This window comes from Mesoplodon mirus (genome assembly GCF_964341445.2).
Source record: "Mesoplodon mirus genome assembly, chromosome: 11".
In the NCBI taxonomy this organism is placed as follows: domain Eukaryota; kingdom Metazoa; phylum Chordata; class Mammalia; order Artiodactyla; family Ziphiidae; genus Mesoplodon; species Mesoplodon mirus.
The window spans coordinates 40,879,009-40,901,502 of record NC_138987.1 but is presented as its reverse complement, the minus strand read 5'-3'; the positions used below and the strand labels follow the sequence as shown (position 1 = coordinate 40,901,502).

The following is a 22,494-nucleotide window of genomic DNA, read 5'->3' as shown; positions in this document are numbered from 1 at the left end:
CGGCAAGCGGACTCTCAAACACTGCGCCACCAGGGAAGCCCCAAATGTCCCCTTTTTATAAGGACACCAATCATGTTGGACCAGGGCTCACCCGACTCCACTATGACCTCATCTTAATTATATCTGCAACAATCCTATTTCCAAATAAAGGGCCACATCCTAAGGCGCTGGGGGTTAGGACTTTTAACATGTAAATTTTGGGGGGGACACAGTTCAACCCATAGCAGCAATCCAAGGGCACCCAAAGGGTTGCTGCTGGTAATCCGGGCCAGCCACAGGCTCAGGGAGGCCAGGTTGCATGCCACGTGGGCCGTGGGGACAGGCCAGCCGGAGGAGGGGCCCGATGGGGGCTCTGCAGGCACCAGAGTGCATGGGGAACCAGCAGCTGGTCATGGAAGTGTGGGCTTGGTTCCCCATCCATCCCCTCCTACCCCGCTCCTCAAACCAGAAACCTGGGGTGGTCTCCGCCCCTCCCTCTCCCTCAGCCCCCAGATCTGACCCACCCACCCACCCACCTAAAGAACTCTTGAGTCTATTAGCCCTTCACAAATAAGCAAGGGCATATATAATATAGCAGACAGCAATAAATGTCTCAGGGAAAAAAAGCTGAGAAGGCAGGTGGGAAGCTTCAGGAGGTGAAGGGTGCTTTAGAGAAGGCTCTTCTCGAAAATGACATTTCAGCCAAGGCAGGCAGGAAGGAGAATGCCAGCTCCGGGTGTATCTGGGGACAGCAGAACTATCTGGGAAGCAGGACCAGCCAGTGCAAAGGCCCTGGGGCAGGAGTGGGCTTGCTGGAGTGGAGGAAGAGTTGGTGGGAAGGGTGGGGGGAAGGAGGCCTCGGGGGTGAGTTGGTTACCTCGTGTGCCCCTGGCCCAGGACTCAGCCTCTGACCCGAGCTTGTTCTCCCTGTGAGGTGGCAAGAAAAGCCTCAGCATTCGAATCCCAGTCCTGTCACATCAAGGCCCCCAGGCCAGCCCTGTCTGCACAACACTCCTGGCTCCCAAAATGGCAAGAGCAAACAGTGCCTGATTTTCATTATTGAAATCACTTTATATAACAGTATCATGAAACCCTGGGGCAGAGCCGTGAAGAAAACCCCCAGAAATAATGAAATAAAGACGACGATGGCCTCACTATGAATAGAAACCCCATTTGCAAAAACTGCTCAAGGGATCACAATATTTCTAAACCTTCCGGTGGCTTCTGTCTAACTGCTACAAAGTGCCATCGTCTTCCTTATGGTTTAATCAACCAGTTTAGATGTATTACCGCGCTTGACTCCGCCTTGATTTCTGATAAATGAAACAAAAATATTTAAAAAAACACTTGCACCGTTGAGAGCAGCGGGCCCAGATCCCTGCCCACGTTCTGTCCGATGTTTCAGCAGAATCCTGGTTGGTTCGTTCATTTGGCAAATTTTTGCTGAGGGCTTACTGTGTGCCAGGCCCCAGGGGCACAGCAGATACAGAGCCCAGCCCTTGGGTGGTGGAACTTCCAGATCGAAGGGGCATTTGTAACAACAGAACAAAGGACCAAAGTGTCCAGATGATCAGGAGGCACTTCGCCCACAGCAGGAGAAACAGAAACCGAACTGAGAAAAGGAATCTTAATGGGGGACGGGCAGTGAGACCCCCTGAGGCCTTATTGAAGAGCTGACATTTCAGAAAGGATTGGACAGAAGTGAGCCGAGTTTCTGTATGGGTCCCAGGACCAGTGCTCTGCGGGGAAGGGTGCTGGGAGGGGGCTTTGCTCTGGGTGCCGTGGGGCCCTGGAGGGTGTGAGTCTCGTGGCTATCACTGATTGGCTCTGTTGAGTTCTCAGAGGGACAGACGGACATCCACCCACAAAGCACCTGCCACACACCTGTTGGGAGGCAGAAGGAGTGGAGGTGGGGGACCACCTGGTCTCCACAAACAGGGATTGAGCTGCCAACAACGGGTCCTTCCTGAAGCTCAAATCTCCCCCTGCCCGCCCCCTGCCTCAATCCCCTGCCTTAGACACCTGGGGCCAGACTCTGGGCTGGAAAGGGACCCTGCCCTGGCCCTGCCCATGGTCTGGAAATCTCCACAGCCAGCTCATGAGTCTCCATGTCAACACAGGCATCTCCAGGTCCCTAAGACCCAGGCCCAGGCAGGAGAAGGCCCAGGGTCCCGCACATCCCACTCCGATGGGCAAGGCAGCGAGTGCCACCAGCCTGGCCACAGGGCCTCATGGTCTGGGCCAAGGACCAGGGCCGCTCAGCCTGTGGAGGGAGAGAGGGATTGCGAGCCCCGGACAGAGGCAGGGCCCTGCTGTGCTTCCCCTGGAGTGAGGAAGTAAGTCCGCAGCCCCCTGGGTTCCTAACGCAAACCCCAGCCCAGCTGCCATCTGTCTTACATCCTCCAGCCTCCGTCACCTCCATTTTGGTGGCTTCTCAAATGCGGATCCCCACCCCTGGTCCCTGATGCTCTGACATCCGCCCCTGGAAGACTCACTGTTGGGGTCCCTTGTTCTCCCAGGTGGGCTCTGGGCGCCATGCCTGGTCCACAGGACTCACATAGGCACCTTCGCGGGGACAACCGTGGCGGTGCCTCCGTGTCCATCCCTGCTCTCTCTCCTGGCCTCTCCTGGAGGGGACCCCGGAGCACCCCGGCTCCAGCAACACAGGACAGACTCTCCAACCGGCCCCCCGCCGGGCTGGAGGTGAAGGAGGTGGCAGCCCCCTCCCCTCGGGGACTCACAGTAGGACAGTAAGTCCCTCCAGTCTCTCTCTGCCCTGTTATGGCTGGGGAGCCTGAGGTTCGGGGAAGGGTCCCTGATCATTTTCTGCGTCCGGGGAAGCTGCAACGCTGATACCTCATTGACATGTTGGTTAGAACTTCAGCTTTATTTGTCCACTGCAGGTGCTGGACAGACACTGCACTTGGTGGCGGGGGGAGAGGGGAGAGGATGACCCCAGGCAGCTGCTGCAACTGTCAGTTATCCAGGTGAGAGTGACGGTGCGGTGGTAGTGGAAGGAAGTGGACAGACTCCAGCAATGGTTAGGAGGTGGTGCCCACAGAGCCTGGGAGGACCAGGGAGAGGCATCTGATTGGAGGGCAGCATGCAGCTGGGGTGCGGGAGGGGGCGGGCTCTGGGCAGGAGGACGCAGAATTCCACCACAGACTTCCCTGCAGACCCGGGGGCCTGAGGACCTGATGATGTGGTTTTGCACTCAGGAGAGATTTAGGCCCAGACATTTGGTACTTGGCGGTCCACAGATGGACAAGAGAGGGAGGAAGAAGAAGTGGCAAGGTTATAAATATAACCAAGAATCAATCCCTCGGGCTTCCCTGGTGGCGCAGTGGTTGAGAGTCCGCCTGCCGATGCAGGGGACGCGGGTTTGTGCCCCGGTCCGGGAAGATCCCACATGCCGCGGAGCGGCTGGGCCCATGAGCCGTGGCCACTGAGCCTGCGCGTCCGGAGCCTGTGCTCCGCAACGGGAGAGGCCACAACAGTGAGAGGCCCGCATACCGCAAAAAAAAAAAAAAAAAAAAAAAAAAAAGAATCAATCCCTCCCTGCCAACTTCTCTCCAGGTGGAGCAATTCCTGATCTGCAGTATTTACCGCTAAACCCTGTTGAATGAATGAATTCTTATTCCAGGCCACAGTGGGAGGGTTTTAAGCTGAGACCTAAATGCAGAAACTGGCCCTCATTACATTGATTGTGTAAAATACCCCTGAGGGCGCTGGGTACGGAGATGGTCAGAAGGGTGGAGGAACACACAGGTTGGCTACCTTGGGAAAGCACAGTGACCTGCAGGGCAAGGACCCCGTGGGGGCGGGCAGACAGCTGTGCACTCTCCTGCAGCTGGTCCACAGGAGGAGGAAACCGTCTGTGCATTTGCCAGCAGCTCAGGACTGTGCAGCCCCAGGGCCGGGAGGTGGATGGGCCAGAGAGCTACTGCCGGAAGCTGCAGGGCAGCCGCACCTCCCCCTCCCGGAGCTACACAGTCTGTCTCTACTGGACCCAGATCCAGATAAACCCCAGTGTCATGAAACACCGGGGTAGATACCGATCCATGTATGTGTGAATCGCTGTTGCAATCTCCCCAGGAAGCAGGGGACCAGATTATTCTTGATTGTCCCTAGGAATGGGGAGCTCTCTATCTGAGGGGACAGTCCATTCTGTCTCTCTCATCTCTGATAGTTGGGGCTATTCCTCCATCCAAATCTGCTCAGACGGTCTCCCTGCCGGTCCCAGGCGTCTCCCTCAGAGTCACAAAGAGCACTTCCATTTCCTCTCCTTCCCAGATTGGCCTAAAAGGTCATTCCCTGTGCCAGTCACCACACCCAGCACTTCCCACCAGGAAGCATGACACCAACACCAAGCACCTACTATGTGCTTCAGAAGCACCTACTATGTGTCATTTTTGCGTGCATATCTCCCGCCACAGCACTATGCCCCTGAGATGGGCCATAACCCCCCTTTCATAATGGGGGAAATGGGCTGGGAGAGGTCAAGTGACTGGTCTGAGGTCACATAGTCTGTGTGTGGCTTGTCTGGGGTTTGCCCCAGGCTATCAGACTCCAGAGCAACGCTCTGACCTGCTGGACACTCCTGCCTGTTCACACGGATGCAGGGGAGGCCACATGGGGCGTCCTCTCGGCAAAGCTAGACGGTGGTGGGCAGAGGCCTGGGGCAAGGGTCTCTGCCCTCCAAGTCCACTGGCGGGGGCCAGGATCGGGTGGGGGGGCCCCAAGCCAGCTCCACACCCTGAAGAAAGGCATGTGAGTTTCCTCACCTGGAAAACAGAGGCCAGAGGACAGGCGGCTTGCTGAAGTTCTCCCACTAGTAAGTGGCCGATCCAGGACCTTCCCCTGCTCCAGGCGGGACCTCCAGGACAGCAGCCAAGGGCTGGCTCAGCACTTTGGCTGGTGGAAACCCTCCTTTCCTCTGGCTCCTCTCCTCCCGAACAGCTGGCAAGGCTCAGCCATGCCCCAAAGGTGCCAGCAGCAGCTGGCCACGCTGCGGTGGGGCAGGACATGTACCCCCCTCTGCCACCTCGCACACATGCAGGGGAGGGAGGGCGGCAGGACGCTCAGCTTCCCAGGCTATTCTTAGCTCCTCGGGACCCACAAGCAAGGTCACCCTCTTGTCCCCGAGACAGAAGTGACTCAGATTCAGACACTCTGACAGAGGGCCTGCCCTGCTCTGGAAGGCGAGGGCTGCTCCTGGTTTCAAGAACCGACCAGGATGAGCAGCTGGTGTGAACCCGGCCGCGAGGCCCTTTCACTGGTCTTGTTCGCTGTTGTTTAGTGATTCGACCACGGATCACCATCCCCCTATAGGTGTCGCGGCCCTGATCCCCGGGACACCTGTAGTCACTGATGTATCCTAGCACCCAGGACAGTGCCTGGCACACAGGAAAGGCTCCATCAATACTTGTTGAATGAACTGACTAGTCTGTGCACCAGGCCCAGTCTTATTTTTGAGAAATATACTGTCAGGTGGGGGGAGGCAGACGCTTTATTAATAATAATCATAGGGCTTCCCTGGTGGCACAGTGGTTGGGAGTCTCCTTGCCCATGCAGGGGACACGGGTTCGTGCCCCGGTCCGGGAAGATCCCACATGCCGCGGAGCAGCTGGGCCCATGAGCCATGGCCGCTGAGCCTGCGCGTTCGGAGCCTGTGCTCCGCAACGGGAGAGGCCACAGCAACGAGAGGCCCGCATACCGCAAAAAAAAAAAAAAAAAGAAAAATCATAGCAGCCATTCGTGAGCACTCCATGGTCAGGTGCCATAGTGAGCGTGGCCACACCTCATCAATCCTGGTGACAACCACACAGGCGAGAAGTCTTGCTGATCCTTGTTTTACACATGAGAAGGCCGGCCATGGTGAAGCCAGGGGTCGCTTCCTGCAGGGACCCCAGAGCCCAGCTGGAAACCTCTGTGGTGACTTGAAGATGGTGGGCAGTGATGGGAACCCTAGGGGAGAAGAGATTTCACTGGGCCCCCAGTGGACAGGGGGCACTGGCTTTCCAGAAGGGGCACTGCATAAACAATGACCCGGGAGCCTGAAGGCACCTGTCATGGGAGGAAACCAAGGCCCTTCAGTGTGTCCACAGGCACTGGCTATGGAAGGCTGGGCACACCAAGAAGGCTAGGGGCCCATGGGCGTTCGGGGTCAGAGGAGGATTTGGGGCTGTGTTTTAGCGAGATCCCCTTGGCTGCCATGTGGAGGGGACACAGGAGGGCCCAGGACGGCTAAGGGGCGCTGGGGGCCAAATCCAGCCACGGTTGTCGTGGGGGTAGACAGTTGGAGCTCCGAGGGTTGGTGAGATGGAAGGCGAGACAGTGGCCAAGGATGATGCCAGGTTCCTGAGGTGGGTGTCTAGGGAATGTCACGCCCTTCCCTGGGGTGGAAGCAGAGAGAAAATATCCAGGTTCTTGCCCATTGCTTTGACTTCTCATCCACTGCTCCCTCAGCCTCACCTCCCAGCCCGCCCGGCATCCCATCTGCTTGACCGAGCTCCTGCCCGCCTCTCCATCACAAACACACATCAGCTGGGCACCTGCCTGCCTATCCACCAAAACACCCATTCAAGCATCCCTCGTCTCCCAATCCAGCACACATTCCCCTCTAGTGATAGTTACAAGCATTAAATGAGCTAATGAATATACCTGGAACAAATACTTGGAACAGTTTCTGGAAGCTCAAAAAATATTAGCTCTGGGTAGAATATTATTATTGTTGTTATTGTCCATCCAAAGACTCACCCACCCTCATTCACCTGTTGACCCTTCTAGCCACACATCTGTCACCCATCCGCCCATCATTCACTTATCCATCTATCCATCAAGCCCTCCCTTCATTCATCTCTCTGTGAAGCTCTCCATCTAGCCAACCATCTCCTTGCATATTCATCTTTCCATGAACCCGCTCACCCATCATCCACCCACCTACCCACTCATCCATCCATCCGTCCATCCATCCATCCATCCATCCACTCACCTACCCACTCATCCATCCACCCACCCACCCACCTACCCACTCATCCATCCATCCATCCACTCACCTACCCACTCATCCATCCATCCACCCACCCACCTACCCACTCATCCATCCATCCATCCATTATCTATCCATCCACCCACCCACTTACCCATTATCTACCCATCTATTGATCTATCCATTCATCCGTCTATCCACCCACCATCTTTTCACTCATTCCCACATTCCTCAATGCATCACAAGTACTGGTCACTGAATGCCCAGTCCTCTGCTCGTTTCCCAGGATGCAAAGACATGGAAACTTGAATCCTACACAAGGACTCTCAGTGTCATTGGGAGGGGCAAACCCACACAGAGCAATCACCTATCAGAACAAGGGTCTCTGCTCTAAAGGCCAGAGGGAAGCAGAAAAACCCAATGTGAGTGGACTAATCAGGGGAGTCTTCCTGGAGGAAGGGGAGTTGCCTAAAACTGAGATTTCCCAGGGCCCTCCCCAACACCAGTTCACCCAGCTAGCTTGCACAAACCAGGCTCCAGTGCTGCTCCACTCCACCCACTGCCCCTCCGGTTGCCTCTCGCCTCTTCAAAAATTATCTTGTTATTTTTTCTGATGACAAAACTAAGCTGTTAAGACAGCAAGCTCATGCATGGCTTTATAACAACAATAATACATTAACACTCCATCCCAAAGGTTTTGAGACCACCTGCTGGCCCAGGGTAGGGAGGAGTAGAAGTGGGAAGGGCCCAGGAGATGCGGAAGAGAGGATTCTAATTACACTGTGCAATGAATCCCAGGCACCTTTAAGGAAAGGACTTCCCACATCACTATCTGCTGTGGGAAGAGCAGCTTATTTGGGGTGTGGGGAGAATTAATTAAAGGTGGGGAGGTGCTGAGAGAGCTGAGAAGGAAAAGTGCAAGGCAAGTGCCAAATGTGCTTATTAATAAAATATCGGTGCCAAGTTGCCGACGTGGCCAGACTGGGCACTGGGTGTCCTGGCAGGAGCGGGGAGAGACGTCAATCGCTCTTGGCCTCCTGGGCTGGGCCTGTTAGAACCACTTATGCAACTTCTCACACTGAGGCCCGCTCCGGGCTGGGCCCTGTGGTGGACAGTGTTGGCAACACGGAGCTGGGTCGGACCCAAGCCAGACCTAAGGGAGCTCCTGGTGGTGACAGAAGCACAGACAGTGTCACTCAGTGTGGCCAGGGCTGTGATGGGTGGAGAAGCCCAGAGGAAGCAGAGATCCAGTCTGGCTCAGAGAAGGCTTCCAAGAGGAGGAGACAAATGACCTGGGTCCTCAAAGATAAAAAGAAGTAAGACAGGCAGTCCAGGAAGAGAAAACAGAGAGAGCTGGGGTCTGCTGGCCTGAGAGCACAGTCTGATCAGGGAAGTAGGGAGGTAGAGCCAGCCCAGGGTAGCCTTGTGGCAGGAGATGGAGCTCAGTGGCAGGTGGAAAGCAGACTTTATCTGGAGGGAAGTAGGGAGCCATAGAAGGGCTTTGCACAGGAGAGCAATGCTGTCAGGTTTGGGTTCCATGTGGATCCCTTTGGCTCCCATTGGAGGATGGCCCACTGGGTGGGAGAACAGAGTCAGGGAGACTGCTGGCTACTGCACGTGTCCAGGCAGGAGACAGTGAGGCTTGAACTGGCAGCTCCAGTAAATACTAGGAGGAGCGGCTCAGGGGCTGCTGGTGGAGGGTTCGGGGGGCTCTGCCCGACGAAGCCAAGACACCTGGTGACTGGTAAAGGTGTGAGCCTGCATGGTCAAGGGCAGAGTGCCCACACAGATTGGTCCCTGCGTCCACGGCACTGACCCCATCCTGCTCTGAAAGCCACCAGGGCGGGGCCTTGGCCAAGGGCATTTGTGGACCATCAGCCCTGTGGACTCTCCCTCTGGGGAGGTGCCCAGCTGCCTGCAACCTGCAGCTGTTGCCCACCTACATCCAGCCCCACACACTCCCCACTGGGTTTGGTGATGACCCTGCTTCCTCCTTCCTCCCCAAGCCAGCTCGGGTGTCCCCTTTTGGGTGGAGGACGAGACCTCAGCTTTTCAGACAGAGGTTCTGTCCCAGGTTTGAGAGCTGGGCTCGGGGGTCAGGCAGACCGGGTTTTAGGAGTCTCGGGTAAGTTACTTCCAACCTCAGTTTCTTTGTCTGTGAGATGGGTGTGGCTGCAGCCCACGTCACGTTAACCCATATGATGCTTGTCAGATGCATAGAACAGTGCCCAACAAGAGGCTCAAAGACGTTGGTTGTGGTTATTTTCACGATGCTGAAGATGCAAAGTGCCCAGTGCAGTGAGTCACACACAGTAGGTGGTTAAGACCTAGTAACTGTTATTATGACCAGTAAATACCAGGCACTAGCTACTAGTGGGGTAGTGGTGGGGATAGCCAAGTGGAGGCCCTACTGTGTGCCAGGCACTTACTAATATGGCCTCAACTGACCACGTATCACAGGGCCCCTGAAAGGTAGGAACTGTTGCCCCCATTTCAAAGATGAGGAAATCGAGGCTCAGAGAGGGAAAGTGACTTCTTCTGATGTGAGGCAGACCCAAGAGTCTGACCCTGAAGCTGGGGCTTATTTTGTAATTTTCACATTAAAATAGGACATTAAGGTGGCAAGAAGGCTTAATGTGCTAGGTGACTTTGGGCCAGTCACTGGACCTCTCTGAGCCTCAGTTACCTCATCTGCAATTAGGGCTTATGCTACTCATCTTGGAAGGTTGCTCCAGCAGGCCATGATTCTGGGGTTCTCTCTCTGCAGGTGGTATGCCAGGATATTCCCATGATGCCCTGGGGGCAGAAAGCAGCCCATCCTCTCTTCGGCTAGGCTCCAGTACCAGGCATGGTGCTCTGGGGAGGCCTTAGAGCAATATGTGAGGAAAACTGACTGCAGAGGGCCTGGCCCCTCACATGGTCTGGGTCTCAGATGGGGTGGGCTGAGACAAACTCATCTCCTGGACACCAAAGTGGGGCCATATTTTCTCTGATCAAGAAAGTGATGTAGGGCTTCCCTGGTGGCACAGTGGTTGAGAGTCCGCCTGCCAATGCAGGGGACATGGGCTCGTGCTCCAGTCCGGGAAGATCCCACATGCTGCGGAGCGGCTGGGCCCATGAGCCATGGCCGCTGAGCCTGCGCGTCCGGAGCCTGTGCTCCGCAACGGGAGAGGCCACAGCGGTGAGAGGCCCCGCATACCGCAAAAAAAAAAAAAAAAAGAAAGAAAAAAGAAAGTGATGTAAATGGTATAAAGGGTTCTGAACTTGGAAATCTAACATAGGGCAGGCAGCAGCTTCCACTTACCCACTGTGTGACCCTGGGCAAGGTACTTAACCTCTCTGATCCTATCTTCAGCTGAAATGGGGCAAAAATAATAGCGCCTTGCTTTTGGGGGGGGCCAGTGGGGCTAAGGAGAAAATGTTTGCAAAGCCCCAGGCCTGGCATGAGGTACCTGAATCCAGGCTCTGAAAGCTGGAATTTCCTTTCCCTTTCCCCTCTTCCAAAGGAACCAGGGCTTGGCTGGCCCTGGTCAGCCAGAGGAGACCTCAGACAGGGCTGAAGGTACCTCCCCCCACTCATTCTTATTCCAGCCGCTTCCCGTCAGGCCCCTGAGTAGCCGTTTGGAGGTTCTGATTCATCACAGATGTTGACCGGTGAACAGGCTGTAGCTGGCAGGCAGCCAGACAGGCGGGGGCTACCTGGCCAAGGCCACGGGCTCCACCCTGCGGCCCAGGCCGGGCTGGCTTCCCCACAGCTGGGAACCTTACCAGAATAGAATTCAGACAGATGCCGGAACCCACCACCAAAGGCTCCTTTTTCCCTGGGTTCTGTGGAAACATGAGATTTTGCAATAACAAAGGTCGCTCCGTGAGACCAAGCCAAACCATTTACAGCATCGGGAGAGGCTGCTCAGCAAAATCAAAGAAGCTTGGAGTTTGGACCCTAGCCACGGGAGCCTGATCTGTCAAACCCCATACAACCTACCTCCCTACGGCTGGGCTAAACCTGCAAGAAGCCAGCGCTGGGCTGAGTCTGCCAGGGCCTCACACTCTCTGAGCCAGAGGGGCCTGACCGGCAGTGCGAACGGAGCAGGTGGGGAAACAGAAATGGGGAAGCAGAGCCAGGACGTGCTCCCATTCCAGGGCCCTCAACTCTGTTCCTCCTTGCATCAAGGTCAAGAGCACGGGCCTGGAGCAGGGGCAAGGGAGGGACAGACCCAGGTTCAAATTCTAGCTCTGCCACTTCCTGGCTGTGTGACCCTGGGCAAGTCACTTAACCTCTCTGGGCCTATTTGTCATCTGTCAACAGGAATAAATAGAAGCAACTCCTGGGATGGTGGTGAGGATTCAAGGAGACCACCCAAGTGACACTGGGGGCCACAGAGCACCCAGTAAGTGGGAGAAAAGGTAGATCTTTTTCGAGAGAAAAGGTAGGTCCTCATCCCAGAGAGGTTAGGCAACTTGTCCAAGGCCTTATTGCTACAAAGCTGCGAATCCTACTGGGGTCTAAGTTGCCTTGCCCTGCCCTTGGGGATTTAAAATGACTGGTCTTTGGAGCAAAGCCCCCACTCCAGTCCCCTAGACAGAGGCTTCTGAGAAGGGGCTTCCAGGGCAGTAGAAAGAGCACTCGCATTGGAGTCCTCAGGTTCCTGCCTCAGGCCTGCCTCTCATGAGCTGTGTGACCTCAGGTCCATTACACAACCTCTCTGGGCCCCCACCCTACAGCTCTGAGATGAGGGTATATCCCTGCCCTTACTCCCCACATTTTTTTCAAGGTGTGAATGGGTGTGGAGGGCATGTGACTGAAAGGCTCTGCATATGCAATTATCCTGATTATCACTGCTGTTATTATTCCGCGGCTGCCCGTGGGGGGTGCTGGGCTGTGTGGAAATTAGGCCTCCATCTCGGGGTGCTTGGCTCAACCCACCAATTTGCACCATATTAATTCTCATCACCTGTGCACTGGGTTTGAGAGGCTGGTGAGACGCAGGGAGGCCATGAGAGCCGCCGCCAGCTGTGGCAGAATCCAAACCTGGGACAGACACAGGGGTTGGAGCTGTCACCGTTCGTATAAGCTGAGGCCTCGAAGGTTTGGAGCGGGGGTGAGTACCCCAGAAGTAAGGGTGGGGGTCTCTCACTCCACCCCAAAAGCACTCCTCTGCCTTCTGCCATCAGCCTCGTGCTGTGCCTCCCTAAGCCAGGAGGCTGAGGCCGGCGGCATCCCAATTCTGAGATAAGGAAATGGTCTTCGAGAGGTGAATGGATCTGCCCAAGGCCCCAGCTGGCACGCAGAGAGCCAGGATTCAAGCCCGGGGGCTGTGAAGCCAGGGCTCTCTCAGTCACAGGCTCCCCCTGCAACCCGGGCGCTGGGGTCACAGCGCATCACCACCTGCAAAACTGTTACAGATAGGATACCGGCTCCTACTCCATAGGCTTGTTATGACTGAGACCAGAGCCTGGTGCCACCTGAGTGGATGTTATTATCAGTGACAGTGTACAGATGAGGAAACTGAGGCTCCAGGAGGCCAAGGGCACACTGAGTCCGCTGGGGTCTCTTGTTTTCCAGCTTTGGGAAGGGTGATTGGGTGTCCATCCCCCTACCCCCTCTACACCAAGCCTTCCTAGTTCCTGCTGCCATTTTGCAACAGACATGCTCCCAGGAACCCTGGTCCACACAGCGGTTCCTGACTCCTGGGCACCAGCAGGCTCTGAGTCTTAGGGTCCAGAGGCAGTCAGGTCTGCAAAGGGGGTGGAGGGGTCTTCCGAGTTTTGCCGTTTCCCTGGGATTGATTTCTGTTGCCTTAATCAGCTGCCCCAAGCAAGTGGCAGGGCCCTTGCTGCCAACTATTTCCAGACTGATGGGAACGGTGTCTTTTCTTCCCTGTTTTGAATTTTCTAAGACGTGGACTTTTTTTTTTTTTTTTTGCGGTACGCGGGCCTCTCACTGTTGTGGCCTCTCCCGTTGCGGAGCACAGGCGCCGGACGCGCAGGCTCAGCGGCCATGGCTCACAGGCCCAGCCGCTCCGCGGCATGTGGGATCTTCCCGGACCGGGGCACGAACCTGTGTCCCCTGCATCGGCAGGCGGACTCTCAACCACTGCGCCACCAGGGAAGCCCTAAAACGTGGAATTTGCAACTGTGCGTAAAACATTGGCTGACGTCTCCCCAATATCCACAGAAGCAGCTATCGGGGGTGTATTTAAAGAAATGGAAACACTTGGGAACATGTAGGTGCTGAACTTGAGTACAGGGAACCGTGATGATCCATAACTTGTGGCTGATGAGAGACCCAGGCTGCTCTCTGAACAGCACATGTGGGGCAGGGCCACTCGTGGGGACGTTGGGGAACAGGGTTCAGAACACAGGGGGCCTTGAATGCCAGACCAGGGGCTCAGACATCACCCTGAGAAGGTGCAGCCATGGAAGGTCTGCAGGCAGAGGGGTGGCTGAGTCAGGTTGTACAGTACAAAGACCAGCCCAGGGGTCTGCAGGGGGAGGGATGGGCCGTAAAGACCTTCGCCCCCTAAAAATAAAGGAATTGGCACAAGCGGTTGCTGGGTATATTGGTTCCTCTGTGGCTTGTAACTAATTTAGCAGTTTAAAACCGCGCCCATGTATTATCTCACCGTTCAGTGGGGCAGAGTCAGGGCAGGCTCCGCGAGTTCTCTGCTTAGGGTCTCATGAGGTGGAAATCAAAGCATCAGCCAAGCGGGGCTCTTAGGGGAGGGTCTGGGGAGACTCCAGTCTCCTTCAGAGTGCTGGCAGAATGCAATTCCTGTGGTTGCAGGACTGAGGCCCCTGGTTTCTTCCTGGGTGTTGGTTGGGGGCTGCTCTCACCTCCCTGCGCTGAGACCCCTCCATCTCAGCGCCAGCCTCCCTGATGTCAAATCCCTCTTTTGGCCGCCATCTCTTTGACTTCCTTTTCTGCTGACAGCGGAGAAAAGTCTCTGCTTTCAAAGGCCTCGCTGTGATTGGCTTAGGCACACCAGATAATCTCCTTATCTCCTGATCTTACTAATCAACAGATTAACAACCTTAATTACATCTGCAAAACCCCTTTTGCCACAGTGGAGTAACAGCAGGGGGAAGGTGATGGGGCCCTCTTGGAACTGGGTCTGCCACGTGCCTTTCTGATGTAGACGGAAGCCCCGTTTCCTCCCGGCTCAGAGGGCTGTAGGTAGTTCTGCCTGGTCTCCTCGCAGGGCCAGAGTAGAAACTGTGTCACACCCAGAGCCAGGAGGGAGGCGGGCAGGGGTCGGGGAGGAGGCCCCCCGGTGAGTTTACAGCCCCTGGCCCAGCACAAGTTGGAGTCAACGGGGTGTGTCTGGTCAAGGAGGCTTCTGGACCAGATGACCTACTGGTCTCCCAAACCTCCAGGACAACAGTCAGCCACAGCAGTGGGTTCCACACACGAAGCACCTCCTGTGTGTCTGGACTGGAAGAGTCAAAAGTCACAGCATCTCACAGAAGAGCAAACTGAGGTGGAGAGCACGGCCCAGGCCACTGTGGGCTGCCAGCTCAGTGCCCGGCTCCAGAGCCAGCGTTCCTAACCACTGGGATGCCCTGCCACCCACGTGACCCAGCCCTGCAGCCACGGGGAGACTGCGGCTTTGCTGCCACACGTAGCTCCCACGGCCAGTTGGGAGAGTGGGAGCAGCAAGGGCATAAGGATGGCTGTGACCTAAGCCTCGAGCTTCAGAGGGGCAGGGCTGGGCAGCAGGGGCCCAGCTGGGGTCAGGCTCCTCCAGGGGCCGGTCTCCTCCCAGGTAAACAGGGTGTAGCTAATGCCTTCAAGCGGCAGGCAGGCCGCAGCCTGGGGACCTCAGCCTCTTTGGATTGAGAGGGAAACAGGCTCAAAGAGCCGGGCCTCCTGCCCACCACCTCCAGCCACTAGCTCGAGTGGCCGGCTGGCCTAGAACGCGAGCCCCCAGGCCAGGCCAGCACTTCAAACTCCAGCTTGGCCACATGCTCCATGGGTGACTTGGTGGTGGGGGAGCCCCAGCTCCTTATGTCTTGAATTGGGGAAATGGGGGCTTGGAACCCTGAGATCTTGGGTTGCAGAAGGAGGAGGAGGGACTTGGGGGGTTCCTGGGAGGGGGAGGGCTGCTCCCCAGAGCGAGGTGGGGGATGCTGATGCAGAGGCAGGGTGCCAGCTGGTCGCGGCCCCTCCCCCTGCCCACCCCAGGATCTCCCTCCCCCCTTCCCAAAGGGGCTCACGGGCGTGGACCTCGGCTGCCCCCAGCTTCTAATTAAATGGCAGCAACTTTGACGTGGCAGGTGATCTTCTCGGGAAGCCTGGCTTTAAATTTAGCTCCCTCCCCAGCCAGCCCTTTGAAAAGGCTGCTCTCAGGCGGTGAGGGAGAGAGCGTGAGTCATCCTCCAGGCCGCCAGCCCGCCCCAGGGGGTGGGGGGTTGGGGGGGAAGCATTTGCGGGGGAGCAGGCCTCCCGAAGGCAGAGACATAGTAAATAGGGAAGGGATTAAAGGCGACGGAGAGCTTGGAGCACCCGGCCACCTCGACTCACAGTAGGTGCTCAGAAATGGGGGCAACGTTTCCCACGCGGTCTGGGTAATTACCTGCACAGCCCCGCCCCCCTTCACCTCTCCCCCAGCCCCGACCAGAGCGGAGACACAATGTTTGTTGAATGGGTCCATGTAGGCTGGTCTTCATGCTAGTCTCCGCTGATTCCCCCAGCGGCCCTACCAGCCCAAACTGTCCTGATCCCAGATGCACAGAGTGTGGGAGGCTGAAAATGCCCCCCACCCCCAAAGAGACCCCTGTCCTAATCCCCGGAACCTGGGGACCTTATCGTATATGGCAACAAGAAAGGAGCTTCGTAGATTTGATTAAAGTCAGGATCTTGAGATGAGAGATTATCCTGGATTATCTGTGTGCCTTAAATGCAATCACAAGTGTCCTGAGAGAGAGCAAGGGGCTCCGACACACACAGGGGAGCAGCCACGTGAAGACGGGGCAGAGAGAGGCGGGAAGATGCTGGCCTTGAAGGTTGGCGTGATGCAGCCACAAGCCAAGGATGCCGGCAGCCACCAGGAGCTGGAAGAATTCTCCCCGAGGACCTCCGAGGGAGGCAGCCCTGTCCACACCTTCAGCCCAGTGAAAATGATTTGGGGATTTCTGGCCTCCAGAACTGTAAGAGAATAAACATATGTTGTTTTAAGCCACAAGTTTGTGAATATTGGTTATGGCAGCCCCAGGAAACCAGTGCACAGGAGTTGGGAGAAGTGAACTTGCCCAAGGTTACACAGCTGGTGAATGGCCAGGCTGAGATTCAGCCCTAAGTCCGACCAGTTCCAAAGCCTGCACATTTTTCTGCCCACTCTACCACCTCCTGGAAGGACAGAAGGGACACTGATGCAGATCAAGGCCCTCATTTATTTGGGAAAATCAACAGGACTGTCTTCTGTTTGATACAGCCTCTCATTTAATCTTCATGCTGACTCTGGGGTGAGTGGAATCATTTCAATGTTGCAGATGAGGAAACTGAGGCACAGGGAGGCAAAGTGGCTTCGTCCGAGGTTGGGGAGCCTGACTGTAGGGAAGGGAAGGTACAGGGCCCTGGGAGCACACTGAGGGCAGCCCAGCCTAGCACAGAGGATGGTCAGCTCTCAACCCAGTCCCACCCGCCTCCAGCACTGGGCCCTTCGGTCTGTTTCTTAACCTCCTTGGTCCTTGGTTTCTATCATCCCATGGGGTGATCATGCTCCCCACTCTTGGGAGGGTTTGCAGAAGCTGCGTGAAGTGCTTCAAATATCCTGCCTCATTTAATCTGCGAAACATCTTGTGAGGGAGACGCTGCTGAGACCTCTTTAGGGAAGAAAACTGTCACAGGTGGGGAGCCTGGGCTTGGAAGTCGGGGGCGTCTGGGCTGGAGCCCTGGTTCTGTCCCTTGGCAGCTGTGTGGCTCAGGGCAGGTGCCCTAACCTCTCTGAGCCTCAGTTGCCTCACCTGTAAAACAGGGAAGACACTACCCAGCACTGTGGTGAGATCTAAGTAAAATAAGGTGTATATGAAGGGCTCAGCCTAGTTTCCGGGGAGGTTCAATCAACATCTGTAAAAATGGAGCCGGATCCAATGACGAGGGAGACACAGAGTTTGCACGGGTGGAATCAACCTGCCTACCAGAGCACTCAAGACCACGCTCCCTAACCCTGAATCTGCATTGCCATCCCCTCTGTGGGGCCTTTGAAGAGGCTGCAATGTCCCCCCACATGTCCTTCTTTACCACCGGAGGTCACTGGGCCAGGGACAGGTGGGGGTGAAGGTGGGGAAACTGAGGCTTAGTGAGGTTGGCTCACTGGCCCCAGGCCACACAGTGAGTCTAGCACGGGGTTGTCCTGCAGGTGAGGGGTGAAATGGGGGCGGGGGGGCGGGGATGCTGGGGAGGAGAGGTGGAGAGAAGGGGGCCCCGGAGCAGGAGAGGGTTACCACCGCCTGGGGAAGTCGGGTTTTCTCATTGGAAACTGGACAGAAGACCTTGTCTGATGTGAAGGATTCTCCTGCCCAAGTCTGACCCTGCCATGGACCACCTCCGCCTGACCCTGACTTTGACCACCTCCCGCGGGGGTGGGGGGGTGGCTGGAAGGAATGTCTTGCTTAGCACCGCAGGGGGAGGGGCACTGCAGGTGGGGCCCTCCAGTGGCAGGCTGCGGGAGGGGCGGCAGGAGGGGCTGCCAGGACCGCGGCCACCTGGCTGGAGCGGGTCTGGTGTTCCCGCAGGGAGGGGCTGGAGGAGCCCGCCTCCCAGCAGCCGGGCCCGGCCGAAGGCTGGGGAGCAGCCAGGGAGGAGGCAGGTGAGCTCGTGCGGTGGGACTGGGGAGACAGAGAATCAGAGATGGGGTGCCGGGAGGAGGAGAGAAAAAAGAAAGGGAAGGAACAGAAGGAAAAGAGGGAGGAGAGGGGAAAAGGAAAGGAAAAGTAGAAAGGAAGAAAAGGAGTGGGGGGGGGGAGGAAAGAAAAAAGTGAGAAGAGAGTGAAGCACAAAAGAAAGGAAGGAAGAGATTGCAAAAGGGAAAAAACGAAGACAACACACACGGGGAGAGAGCGCGCGAGAGGGGAAAAAGAGATTGCGAAAGAAAAAAAATGAGAAGAGGAGGGCGAGAGAGAGAGAGAGAGAGAGAGAGAGAAGAGAAAGAGAGAGGGAGGGAGGGAGAGAGGGAGGAGGGCGCCGCGGGCGCTGGGGAGGGAGCGCGGCGCGGCGGTGGCGAGGGCAGGACGGCCGGGCGCCGCGAGCGGGGAGAGGGGGCAGCAGAGGGCGAGCGGCGAGCGGCAAAGAGTGAAGTGGGCACCGCGGCTGCGGCGGCGAGCGCGGGGCCGGCGAGCATGAGCGCGGCGGCGGCGGCGGGCGCGGCGCGGGGCTCGGGGCCGGCGGGCTGGCGAGCGGCACGGGCCGCCCAGTAGCGGCGGGCGCGCGGCGGGGCGGCCGGCGGGGCATGAGGCCGGCGGCCGGTCCGCGAGCCGGAGCGCCAGCCCGAGCCCGCGCCCCGCGCGCCTAAGAGCGTGCGCTCTCCCGGCGCCGGCCCCGGAGCCCCGAGTCCCCGCGGCCCCGCAGCCCCCAGAGCTGGGACAACTGTTGCGGCGGCGGCTGGGGCACCACGGGGGCGTGAGCGGCCCCGCGGCCCGGTAGGCGGCTCAGCCCCGCGGGCGCCGGCTCCCGGCGGCGGAGCAAGGAGCGAGCAGGCGGCGGGCACAAGGTGAGCGGCTCCCCGGGCGGGCCGGGCTGGGGCCGCGAGGGGGAGGGGCGCGCCGGGCCAGGGTCCGGGCGCGGGGGTGGGGGAAAGGGGTCGGGGCGGAGCTCCTGGCGGAGGAGGGTCCCGGCCAGTGGGGGGCGGATCTTCGGCGCCCCGGCTTCCGAGAAGGTGTGCGGACGCCCGGGGCGGGGAGGGGTGGGCCCCCTGGGAGAGGTGAGTTCGGTGCATCGGAGGTCCGGGGTGCTGTGGAAAGGGACGGGGTACGCCCGGGGAAGACTCTGGGGGCAGGAGCCGTGTCGGGCAGCCGGTGCCCTGGCATTACGGTCCACACCAGGGCTCGCCAAGGTCGGGGTCTCTGGACCTTGGAGAGGACCGGGCCCGGGTCCGAGGACCAGTCCAGGGCGCACCGTGCAGGGACGCGGCAGCTGGGACCGGCATCCGCGTCCGAGGTGGGGACCGGCGTCCGTGGACCAGTCCTGGAGCCGAGCGAACCGGGAGCCCCGCGCGCGCCGGGCAGGGTTCCGGAGCCACGCTGGGGACCCGACCGGTTCCGGGGGTCTCAGCTGGGCGGCGCGGGCTACCAGGAAGACCCCTCCAAGTGCGTGCCCCTCGCTCCCCACCCGCCGCGTGGCCCCAGTGGAGCCGCCGCCGCCTCCCGGGGCCGAATCAATATTGATCCCGCGCCTGGGGCCGGGTGGCCCGGCGGCGGCCTCCGAAGTGCCTTAGCTCCAGCGGTTGCCATGGCAACGAGACCCCAAGCGTCTTCAGGTTATATTTATTCTAATTATTATTATCATTGTTAGTATTAGTATTTGTTACTCAACCAGAGGAAACCAGAAAGGAGGAAAAAAAGCCAGCGCGTCCTGGCGCCTCCAACTGTCATCTCTTTAGAGAGAACTGATGCCGGCTGGTGGGTCAGGCCGGTCCGTCTGGTTCTGGTGCCCTGTGCAGTTGCCGGGGTGGCACTCCTGGGGCGGTGGGGCTGGGAAGGGGAGTTATATAATCTGCCGTGGGAGTGTGTCTGTGGGCCTCTTGTGTCTACCTGCCTCTCTCGGCCTCTCTGATCCCTTGGCTTAGTGACGGCTCCTCCCGCCCAAGGGAGCCCAGGGAGCCCAGGCCGGGATGGGAAGAGCAGAAAGTGCCTTGCACCAGGAATCACAGTCAGCGGCCTCCAGCCCTCTCTCCCCCAGCTGTGTGACCTTGAGCAAGGCGCTTGACCCCTCTGAGCCTCTGTTTCCCCATCTGTAAAGTAGCATGGGCGCCATTCCCACTTCTGAAGGTTGCTGCGAGGTCACACCGAGAAAGCTCTGTGAGTTCTGACGGTGTGACCCTAGGCAGGTGCCTGTCCTTCTCTGGGCCTGTTTCCAAGTCTGTGGAATGAGGGCCTGGACCCCAGGGTGTCTTTAAGTCACGGGCGTCCTGTGAATTTCACTCCGGGCTGCGATTGAAATACTGTTGAGCCAGCAAGTTGCGTTCAGACCAGGCTTAGGGGAGCTCCTCCATCACCCCCTCTTCCCTCACCTGTCAGGTGGTCTGAAGGTGGCGGGGAAACAGGCAGCCCAGCCTTGGTCCTTGGTGTCAGCCAGGACAATACCCATGCTGGTCAGGGTCGCCCGGGATTGGGGGTCAGTCCCCCACCATCCCCTAGACCTGTGACTGCTCAGGGTGGGACACCTCCCTGCACGAATCCATCTCCCCAGAGAGGCTGTTGGCTGTGCCTGGCCTGGCTGGGGGTTGAATGTGGAGCAGAAGCAAGAGGTGGCCAGAAAGTTCGCTGCAGCTAGGCAGCCCCAGCGCCTCATGGCTCCAGCTGAAAGCCTCAGGGAGGGTTTTCTGCCTGTTTCTTTACTGTCACCATCACACTGAATTCTTGACTCTGTCTCAGGCATCTGGGCGGTATGATGGGGAAGCTGGGGGAGCAGATTGGCTTGGAGCCATGTGGGGTGTGTGTGTGTGTGTGTGTGTGTGCGCGCGCGCGCGCGCGCGCCCGCCCCACCCCCACTCTCCCAGGCCACCAGCCTGGAACTTATGGGGCAGCTGGATTGGACAGGATGGGTGGGGGCAGGGCGAGTGCTGCTTAGACCTTTGTGAGTGAAAGAGAAAGGGAGTGAGGCCTGTCCCGAGGGAGATCGGGAGATCAGGAGACCGGAAGAGAGCCACTCCCTCGGTCCCAGTCATCCATCCATCCCTGCATTTATTCATTCTTTCACTCACTCCCCTTCTTCAGCCAACTCAGCGAGCCCCCATGTCTGCTGCTGAAGGGCATCAGCTCTGCTCTTGGCAGCTTTTAAGGAAACAGCCCCTGACAAGCCAGTGGGGATGGAGCCCTGCCTGGGGGAAGCTGAGTGGCAGGGGTGCAGGTGGGGAGCATCTTCCCAGAGAGCCTGAGGTGGGTTCGGGGCTGGGGGAGCCTGGTCCGGAAGGCAGGCCTGAAGCAGCCAGAAGAAGAGAGGAGCAGCAGTGTTCCGGGCAGAGACCCTCCACGGGCAAAGATGGGGGCACACAGGGGGCAGGGAGGGAGGCATCTTGCGGACCGATGGGCGGGGCTTGGAGGGGGCGTGGTGGGACAGGGAGGGGCTGCAGCAGGAGTGAGCAGGGAAAGGTGGTGCAGCGGGAGCAGGGCTAGGGCAGGAAACCTGGGCACCACCACCACCCAGCCTGGGTGTGGGTTAGATAGTGGGGGTGGGGCAGGGAGGAGGGGCGGATGGTCAAGTTCAGCACTTGGACACGTCCATGGCCCGTGGGTGGAGCCTGTGATTGGGGTGGAAAGTGAGAGGTTTGCAAGAAGGAGAAGAGTCTGGTTTCCAGCTCTCTGGGGCAATCGGCCCAGCCCTTGCCAGATGCTCCCCGCTTCCGGCCACATGGTGGGAGAGGACTGCCTCCCCACCAGGCCCTTGGCTGCTAGGAGGGGAAAGTAGCGAGTGGACCCCAGATCGGGCTGCTTCAACTGTCCGAGTCTGTGATAAACGACTTCACTGCCATGAGCCTAAGGATGCACCTGCACAGCAATAGGATTGCACTCGGCCACAAAGGCCCAGAGGCCTACTATGTGCCAGGCACCGTGCAGGGCAGTCACTGAGCCCCATCATCCCATTTAGTCCTCACACCAACCCTGTGAGCTGGCCGTTATTGATTCTGTTGTACTGCTGAGAAAACAGTCTCAGAGAGGTTAAAAATAACCCAGCTACTCTCACGCACCTAACCACTACACTCCACCACCTGGAGCCCAGCCCGTGCCTGACGGCAACCGTGGTAGCTCTTCAGATACCGTGCAGTGAGCCGCTGCAGGTCAGGGTCTGCTGAATCCCACATCCTACTCATTGTTCTGTTTTTTCTCTTTTGGACTGATCCAGAGTGTGGCCCGTGTTCGGCTCAGATGAAAGGTATCACCTCCCTTCTTGGTGATGCTCTACCTCTATAAATTCAGCCTCTTGCTTGAGCTTTTACCCAGCTGAGTCACACAACAGACTCATTTTGATCTTAGAATGAACTCAGAGCCCATCTCCGGCTCTCCAAGAGTGGCTTTTCCCCAGCCCAGCCACTCTTTCTAGAAGTTACTGAAGCACTAGTCAAGCCCTAAGAACTGTGGGGCCTTGTTTCCTAAACAGTCTTCTGTAAGGTGGGGTCCTGAACATCTGGAGCCAGTGAAAGTGAGAAGGGTGACCAGGGGCCCTGCCCACCCTGGGCCACGCTCTCCTGGGAATGCTGGGTGCCATCCACTCTGTTGGTGTCAGTCTCACCCTGCACAGGGACTGGCAGGGAAGAGGTCCTGTCTCCTCCTCCCTCCTCCCCCCTCCTTTTTTTTCCTTCCCTGCC

General features: G+C 57.9%; 1 protein-coding gene across 5 annotated transcripts in view; it reads left to right on the top strand.

The window, feature by feature from the left end:
• The first annotated feature begins 17,731 nt into the window (after positions 1-17,731).
• Positions 17,732-22,494, top strand: part of SHISAL1 (shisa like 1) — a 78,948-nt gene continuing 74,185 nt past the window's right edge. For 4 of the 5 annotated variants that reach the window (XR_014295398.1, XM_082636887.1, XM_082636886.1 and 1 more), the window contains exon 1: positions 18,362-18,681. The gene's annotated coding sequence lies outside the window, so the exon portion shown is untranslated. Of the gene's footprint in view, positions 17,782-18,361; positions 18,682-22,494 lie in introns of those variants that run through there. The other variant, XM_082636885.1, reaches the window with a different exon arrangement.